This window comes from Phyllobates terribilis, unplaced genomic scaffold (assembly GCF_046119375.1).
Source record: "Phyllobates terribilis strain yellow unplaced genomic scaffold, ASM4611937v1 Scaffold_2396__1_contigs__length_135375, whole genome shotgun sequence".
NCBI classification, from domain to species: Eukaryota; Metazoa; Chordata; class Amphibia; order Anura; family Dendrobatidae; genus Phyllobates; species Phyllobates terribilis.
Window position 1 is genome coordinate 117,570 of NW_027365154.1, and position 9,003 is coordinate 126,572.

A 9,003-nucleotide genomic window follows, 5' to 3' on the forward strand; every position below is an offset into this window, starting at 1 on the left:
ACCCATCTAGGATGGATGGCTGCTGACATCGTTGGCCATTATGTCCATACGCAATTATTATCCCCTAATTGTGATGTACAGTACAAATTTATATTGTGGTACCGTGTTAGCCAGAAAATTTGATGGAAATAATTTTATGCCCAAAAATGGCAAAAGTATTCTCGGAGTGATACCTTTATTGGCTAACCAGAAAAAAAATATATATATATGCAAACTTACAGAGCACACAGGCTCCTTCTTCAGGCAGGATTACAAATGTTATGAATTCATTTGTAATATTGCCTGAAGAAGGAGCCTCTGTGCTCTGAAAGCTTGCATATATATTTTTTTTCTGGTTAGCCAATAAAGGTATCACTCCAAGAATACTTTTGCCATTTTTGGGCATAAAAGTATTCACATAGAATTATCCACTAATTAAAAGAATTTATTTTTGCTAAATAAATGTATACATTTTTTAAAATTTTATTTTATACATTTTCTCAGAGAACCTCTTTAAGAAGGAGATTTCAGAATGGGCTAGAAGACATGTCCAGCTTTGCTTAATTGTCTCACCTTACTGTCCTTGTTGAACTGAGCTCCACTTTGTTCTTGGATGATATTGTAAGGAATGAAGACGTCTAGATGATACAAATCGGGACGTCTGACTATTCTGTCTTCACCCAAGTCCAACACAAGAGATCTAGCAGAAGACTGTAAAGAGAAGACCAGCGTGGTAACAACGCTTATGTCGCTGAATGCTTCTGTACGGGAAAGAAAGTTGTAACCAACAAGTGCACAAAAATCTAAACTTTTATCTTGATACGTGGCCAACTAGAAGTTACTGTGTAGCTCCACACGTCTCAAAGATTAAATCTGACACGTGGAGGAACTGCTCACAGAAAAGGCTTCAAATATTTTTTAGGATTCACACCGCATTAAAAGGGGTTGTCCACCACTTTAATACTAATGGAATATCCTTAGGATAGGTCATCAATATTAAAGTGCCAGACAACCCCTTTAAGTGAGGCATAATGAATGGTACCAGAATTTCAGATAATGTAGCCTTCATTAGGCAGAAGGCCCACTCGGTTATATGAAGAAATCTGGGGTCCCCAAAAGCAAACCCAGTAATCACCAGATTCCCGTGTGGTGACTACTTAATCTGCTTTTTGGGAAGACCAGAACTGACCCCTATATTTAACCAAGTGGGTCCCCTTAAGCTACATTATCCTGTCTGATGAAGGCTACATTAGCTGAAAAATTCTTAATCTTCATTATGCCTCATTTAACGCAATGTGAATCATGGACATGAGAAAAATCAAATTAAAAAATAAATACATTTAAAGCATTTTCTGTGAGATTCCTCCAAATGTCGCATTAATATAGAAAAAATAAAGAGCGGCGTGTTCTACACTATTGCAACAAGCCTCTTTCATCATTTATATCATCATTATAACATCATTTATATGCACCAGCACCATGGAATCAATGGCACTATATAATTAAATAATAATAATAATAATATATACATCTTCCCACCAGCTTGTTTTCCCTCTATCTCCTCTCTGGATCTATGAAGCCAGAACTGTCAAAGAAGAGGTGATGGTGGAGATGGAGGGGAAACAAGCAGGGGGGAAGGCTTATATAAATGACTGGTCCCGCCGTGAAGCACTGGGCGTCTGTGCTTGGTTTGAACAGTCATTCTCCGCTGACAGAGTCGTTTACAGAGATCTTCTTTCCAATTCCAACAGCTTGCAAACAACCCACCATGGTATGAAAAAAAAAATTATATCATCATCATCCAGCAAATGTGTCACAGCTGCCAGCAATTGGCTACTGTGGACACATCAAAGCTGTGATGATAAAAGTTGGCAGAGGAGGACCGGTAGCACGAGGTTGGCACAGACTTTTAATAAGGGAAGACTTTTGGAAATCACATGAAATGCAAAAAGGTCACAATCCTAAACCACATCTGAGGGTCTCACCACTTTAGGTAAAGAGATTTCAGCCACCAGAAAACTTGGGTGTCCTACAGGAGGTTCCGCCACAATCATGTAATCTGGTTTCACGGGTGAACTGATAAAAAAAAGGAAGGCAGCAGTATATTGCAAGGGTACACCATCAATTTATGATCTGTTGGGGTCAATCTCTAATATAATAAAGGGGCACTGATGCTGGTAATGAGGAACAGCCCCTTTCAGGGTCATTCCCTGCACATTGGCATCATGGCCTCCACTGTGCAGCGGAACGACAGCATAGATCCAGCAAAGTGAATGGGCTTAGCTGCAGTTCTCCTGCACAGTGAAAATCCGGATAGCTGCCCCACACCAGCATATTCTTTAAAAAGGGCAGCGGGGTTACTTCCAGGCTGCAGCCCCCTTATTCTTGGAGTCCAAGAAGTTGGATATCCTATATCTTTTGTAAGATGGGATTCTAAAAAAAGTAAATGCAGGCATTAAACCTCAAAGTAACCCAAACCTTTCAACTTCTGAGATGAGGGACTTGCTTGGAGTTAGCTGGGAGGGTCTGTAGGAAAAAAATAAAGAACATAAAGGCATAATAGTTAAAACAAAAAAAAAACAATGTCCACATTGTTCTTGCACCATAACAAGCCATTCTGCAACTTCCCCCATCTGTTGGGTTTAACCCATCACCACGAGGAGTGGCGCTCCCCCATCTGTTGGGTGTAACCCATCACCATGAGGAGTGGCGCTCCCCCATCTGTTGGGTGTAACCTATCACCATGAGGAGTGGCGCTGCCGCTTCTGTTGGATATAACCTATCACCAGGAGGAGTGGCACTCTTCATACTTTGTGTACCTAGAGGAAATGTGGTATTATAAGACATCCAATCAATTGAATGGCCGACCATGTACTGCATGGATGAGCGAGGAACATCAGAGAAGAAGCCGCCGATGCTCAACAGCAGCCTACTCTGTCGTCTTTTACAGACTGTATGCCATAGACTTGTACCTTAGAGTTTGGACTTACCCCATTGTGTCCATTTCCTGAATCATCGGTTTTGATTTGGTTCTGATATTCTGTTCAAAAATGGATCCCAGGAACTTCCGATTTTTCGGCATTTTCCACTCTGAAGGGAAACCATAGATGATTAACAGGGTCGGACTGGAACTGAAACTCAGCTCTGGCATGTGAGAGCACGCAGGCCCGCCCGACGCGCGTTGAATTTGAAATATTTTCGTGAATGATTTGGGTATATGTCACAATAAAAATTGCTGCAAACTGCACTTTATCATCGATAGACAAAAACTGACATAATGTAAAATATAAACTTCCCTCCAGGAAAATGTTAGTTTCTTTCAACTGGAGGGACGGACATATTTGTAATATAGAGCTCCAAGTTCCCAAAAACGCTATGTTTGATAGTACCAGGAAAAGTAAATCCTCGCAGATTTGAAGCAGTTTCATGTCTATTCTTTCAGTATTTTTGCAGCGTTTCTAAAGAACGGGACAAAAAAAATCTCAAAAAACGCAATATCAAGGGGATTTTCCTGCCGAGCGACATGTTTTTTGTGCAGAAATGTTCTTCCCTTTCTTTTTTGTTTATATTTTGTGTTATACACTAGTGGCCAAAATTGAGGCAACACCTTCACTTTTTCACCATCACCAATATTTAATGGAAGTTTTCACTGACCTACTTACTTGTACACACGCCCTCTTCTGCGATATGTATTCTATGTTGGTTTATAGTGACCTGGGTGTGATTTAAGACAGATATTGTGCGATTAAAATGCGGTTTTTATATTTTAAAGCCAGTTTGTCATCAAAAGGAAAGCAATTACATGTATTCGTTCTCAAAGTGTGTAAGCGGTTTCAAGAGACTGGTTCGATAAAGAATAAACCAGGTAGAGAAAGGAAGAAGGCTACAACTCCTCAGACTGATAGAAGAATTGTTAGAATCGCCCTAAATAACAGGAAATAAACGGCTGTTAACATCAACAAGGAGCTTGTCAACACCGGAGTGACAGTGTCTGATCGGATGGTTCGACGACGACTGGTAAACGCGGGGTTAAGAGCCAGAATACCAGGTAAAAAGCCATTTTGAATGCCTCACAGCGTCAGAAACGTCTGCAGGGGCCAAAGAACATTGTAAATGGACCATTGAACAATGGAGAAATGTTATATGGAGCGATGAGACACGCATATCCATCTTTGGCAGCGACGGTGTCCGCTACGTTCGACGACGACCTGGAGAGGACTGGTTGCCAGAGGGTACAGTACCCACCATGAAGCCTCCTCTGAGTGTTATGGTAGGGGGCTGCGTGTCCAGAGATGCAGGTGGTAGGCTGCAGGTAATTGAAGAAACAGTTAATGCTGAAAAGTACGTCAAGGAAGTCCTTCAGCCTAAACTCATTCCTTCGGCACATGATGTATTTAGTGAAGGGACACCGTTTATTTTAAGATGGAGCCCCATGCCATACAGCTAAAAAATGTCTCTCTTGGTTCAAGGACAAAAATGTCCAGCTATTGAATTGGCAAGGAAACAGCCCAGATCTCAATCCTATTGAGAATCTCTGGGCTCGCCTCAAAAGAGCGGTGTCAAAACAGCGGGCTTCACACAAGCAGGAACTCATTGCAGCCATCATCAAATCATGGCTTCATATCATCACACCATCTGATTTACACAAACTGGTAGATAGCATGCCAAGTAGATGCCAGGCAGTCATCAAGGCCGAGGGCTATCCAACTGAGTATTAACATTTAGTGTTAGATATGAAAATAGGACAAATCAATGGCTTTTCTCCCACAGTCATCTGAGTGACAATAGTGTCCAATTTGTTGACAAATGAACAAATTTCCTGCTAATATTGTGTTTCTATATGAGATTTTATTTCTACTTAAAAACTTTACTGTGAAATCAAAAACATTCATGAAATTTGTATTTGTATTGGCAAAATGCTAAAAATTTATAAATCTTGGGGGTGTTGCCTCAATTTTGGCCACTAGTGTATAGAGTTCCTCAGTATATTTATATGTTGTCCCCCATCACCTTTTTCATCTCTCCTTACAAGTATGCCTTGTATCTTAGCTAAAACATGGTAGTAAGTAGCATATTAAACCCTTTTATAATGGGCAGTGTAGAATCGCTGCATATTTCAGGGTTATGCGCTCCTGAGGACTCATTAGTGCTGCCCTCCTCAGGCGAAACCTGGTTGTGACCTCGTATAATATGGGGCTAGCCGGTCTCACCTACCAGTTTGGGTCAAAAACCCTTTTTCGTTTGCTTTGATGTTTTACTCATTATTTATTACGTTTACACCCCAAATCTCTGCTAATCCTGGAGATCAAACCTATGAAAGCAATTTATGAATGATCGTAACACCTCTATGAAGGGTAATTATCATCTCCTTCATAAATATACATTTATATGTATAAATACATATGTGGTCAATGCATAGTACTGGCACATGACTTATCACTTTCCAGGACCTTACAAAGCACCAGGAACATTCATAACAAGCGGAGGAGAAGCGATTCTGGCAACTTAATAGGAAAGGATTCTTTACAGTTAGAGCAGTCAGACTGTGGAATGCCAACCACAAGATATAGTAATGGCAGATAGTATAACAGCATTTATAGAAGGGCTGGATACTTTTTTAACAAAACATGACATTGTGGGTTATAAATAATCTAGTAAAAAGAAAATGGATAACTTTGGAGATAGACCAAGGACATTAAAGTTCAAACTTTTTCAACCTATGTAACTATGCAAGTATGCAGAATGCACATTAGGAAAATGCTTGAAATGCAATTCCCTATAATATTATTTTACAAGTAATTTCCTCTTAATTTTCTGCTTTGTAAAGTGCTAGTTATAAGCCCAATCTATGGATCTAAAAAGTGCAAAACACTCCTGAAACACTTGTACGTATGTTCTATAATCTATGTTTCTTATGGTGCCTAAGGGAAGCCGTAATTATAAGACTCCTGCTTGGTAACAAGTGCAGTTATTTGCCTCCATAATGAAAATGAATTACCAATGATGAAAGGGTTAATACTTGGACCCTGCATCAGTAATAGCCCTTGTAGTAATCATGACAACTATTGTGAGGGCATAAACAAGTGTCATAAAGAAGATTCCATAAAAGAATGCCGCGCTGCCACGATCAGCGCCATTACTGATGATGCGCCTGAGGACCTTGAGCTTGACCACCCCACGTAATGTGCCAACGTTGGTGTAATTTGGAGGTTCTAGCAGGGAAAGGGGTTGTCTTCTTAGACACCCCGGGGGGAAGGGAAGGTAACAGAACGGGGGGTCCCCAAAACAGGATCCCCTTCTGTTACTATGTACAAACAGCTGCTCTTCTTTGTGAGTTCATGGATGGATCCTTGACTTTAATGGGTGATAAATTGGGAGGGGGAGGGGATACTCATCCTATTAGGGGTTATCCATAATGAGCAACCCCTGTAACCAAGTACCCAACTTCTTGAGAGACGGAGCTGGATCTGTAAGGGAGAAGTGGTAGATAAATCTGGGAAATCAGATCAACTAAATTCGTTCCAGCAACAAATGTGGTGACAGATATCGCAGCCAGATCTCTCCCACATCCAGTTTATCACATTAATAGTCTATATTTGTTATGTCGTTCTCTGTAAATATGTAGAAATTCTAAAACTCCGCCATATATCGGCACTAACTCTCTAAGACCAAGGGAAGGGCAGCCCTCCAGCCATGGTTCCCTAGAGGTTTCCTCCACATGGGTTTTTCCTCTCCTGAGTGCTGGAGGGTGACTCTTCGTGAGTCGAGGGTTGTGCCATTTTCGGTGTCATGTAAATTTAAATAAAGTTGAGAACGTTTGACACCTAATTGCAATGCTTTGTGTATTTATTTTGTATGTGTCTGATTCATTTTGTTTGGGAGTCGGGGTCCATCACACTTCACTGAGTCATACGTCTGGACATCTGCTGCCAGCAGTTTTGCCCCAGGGGTTGCCCCTGCTCTGGGGAGTTTGATGGAGCAGAGAAGACAAGAATTATAGCACTCATCCTCAGAATAAGGACTTCTATTACAGTACTACAAGCAGCTTCCTCCCCTCATTCACACAGTGAGTATTTTGGGCACTAATTTACATCAGTATTTGTAAGCTGAAAACCAGAGGGGAACAAACACAGTGAAAAATAGTAACTGAAACACTTTCACCTCTTCTGTTTTGGATCCACTCCTGGCATCTGCTAACAAATACTGATGCAAAATATCGCCATGGAAGTGCCCTAAATTCTTACTGACTGATTTGACTGTTTGAGTTGCAGTCAAGCAACAGAGGTTGCAAGCGTTAAAGGAGTTTTCTGGTATCAAAAACCCCTGTCCCCCTTGCCATTTTTCTCTATCCTGAACCTGTGCTGCCTGCCCCGATCTCAGACTGTCTGACCTAGTCCTTGTCTTCGCTCTCCTGTGTCTGGTACCCTGGTACCTCCGGAATGCTGCTACAGTCCCGGGGACTGCCCTGAAGTGGTACCTGGTGTCTATCGGCGGCCCAGTCTATCCTCACCGCCAGAGGTTCTAGTGGAGACCCAGTAGACACCTAATCACAACCCTCCCGTGGGGCAGTGGGTCCATATCCACCAGTGTTGCACCCACATAGCAAATGTGGTACCAATATTCAAGAAGGGGATAACATCTGAGCCTGGAATTTATAGACCGGTAAGTTTAACTTGTACTGTGGGCAACATCTTTGAGGGTTTTCTAAGAGATACTAACCTGGAGCACCTCAATAAGAATAACCTAAACATATGATTATGAGGGATCTGTCCTGCAAACTAATCTGAAAAGATTCTATGGGGAGGTAAGTTCTAGGTTGGACCAGGGAAACTTAGTGGATGTTGTCTATCTGGACTTTTCAAAGGCATTTGATACGGTGCCATACAACAGGTTGGTACATAAAAATTTTCAATATATTATATGGTAAACTTGCTCCACGAAAGAACAAGTCCTTGTGTGGTCGATGGAAAAAATCAAGGAAAATATCAGTGATGCGGTCGTTACCTCTTGACAGCTCCGTTTGGTACTTGTTCTCTAGTCCCTCCATGGCCACGGTGATAAAAAATTCCCTGAAAAGCTCATTATTCTAATAAAAAAATACAAAGTAAGGAGCTGACACAAAGGAGAGCAGACAACTCGTATGTCAAAATAAGCAATTGCAGTTACCTTAATTTTCTCAAAGAAGGTGCCATTAATCACTATGTCGTATGCAGTGCAGCCGCATCCACCTGTAGGACAAAGTGCACCAGGACTTAGATACTTTGCGGTGCCGACTCAATCCATTGACCTTAGTAGGGCTGCTATGAATAAGTGGTATAAGTTCTTAAAGGGGAATCCAAGTAGTGGACAATCCCTTTAAGTCCCAAATCTAAACCAAAAAAGTTCAAAAGTTAACAACAAGATGTCAAACTTTATTCCGCAGACTGGAAGTGGACCTACCAGAACCTGTGGAGATGGCACCTTTGACCATTGAGGATTAGTAAGTTGTAATACTTGCTATTTTAACCCCTTTAAGGATATCTCTGGACTACCCCTTTAAAAAGAGACGCGCTGTATTAAAAAAAACCGTACTATTATCAACTTCAACGTGGGGCTCTCCAAGGCTCATGGGGACTCGATAGCCAGAGGGATCATCAGATTCCAGGATGCTGACTAACTCCTGCTCCGTCAGGTCCGGGGACGCTGGGATCTGGTTCGACTTGCAGATGTTAATAAAGATTTTGGTATTTTTGGATGTGCGAGTTTTAATGCAGAAACCTAACACAGAAATAAAAACAAAAAGTGAACAAAAATACAATAAAATTGGCAAAAGCCAAGCAGCATTTACATGTAACCAACTGTATAAGAAAAAACGATGTGACCCCCCACGTTGGTTGCATCATGTGACCGTTGCAGTCAATAAGACCCCACTGCCCCACTGTGGTATCTGTCACATAATATGCACAAAGTAATCTGGATAATAATCAGAGGACGCCCATCTCACCCGATTGGGGTCTGATCTGTCTGCTTTCTGGTAAGTTCGGT

The 9,003-nt window shown here is 41.4% G+C and overlaps 1 long non-coding RNA gene across 1 annotated transcript; it reads right to left on the reverse strand.

Annotated features, from left to right (window-relative positions):
* Positions 1-7,753: 7,753 nt before the first annotated feature.
* Positions 7,754-8,640, reverse strand: LOC141246273 (uncharacterized). The gene is made up of 3 exons (XR_012309880.1): positions 8,551-8,640; positions 8,146-8,207; positions 7,754-8,065 (listed from the first exon to the last, which is right to left on the reverse strand). It is a non-coding gene; the product is annotated as an uncharacterized lncRNA (long non-coding RNA).
* Positions 8,641-9,003: the final 363 nt, after the last annotated feature.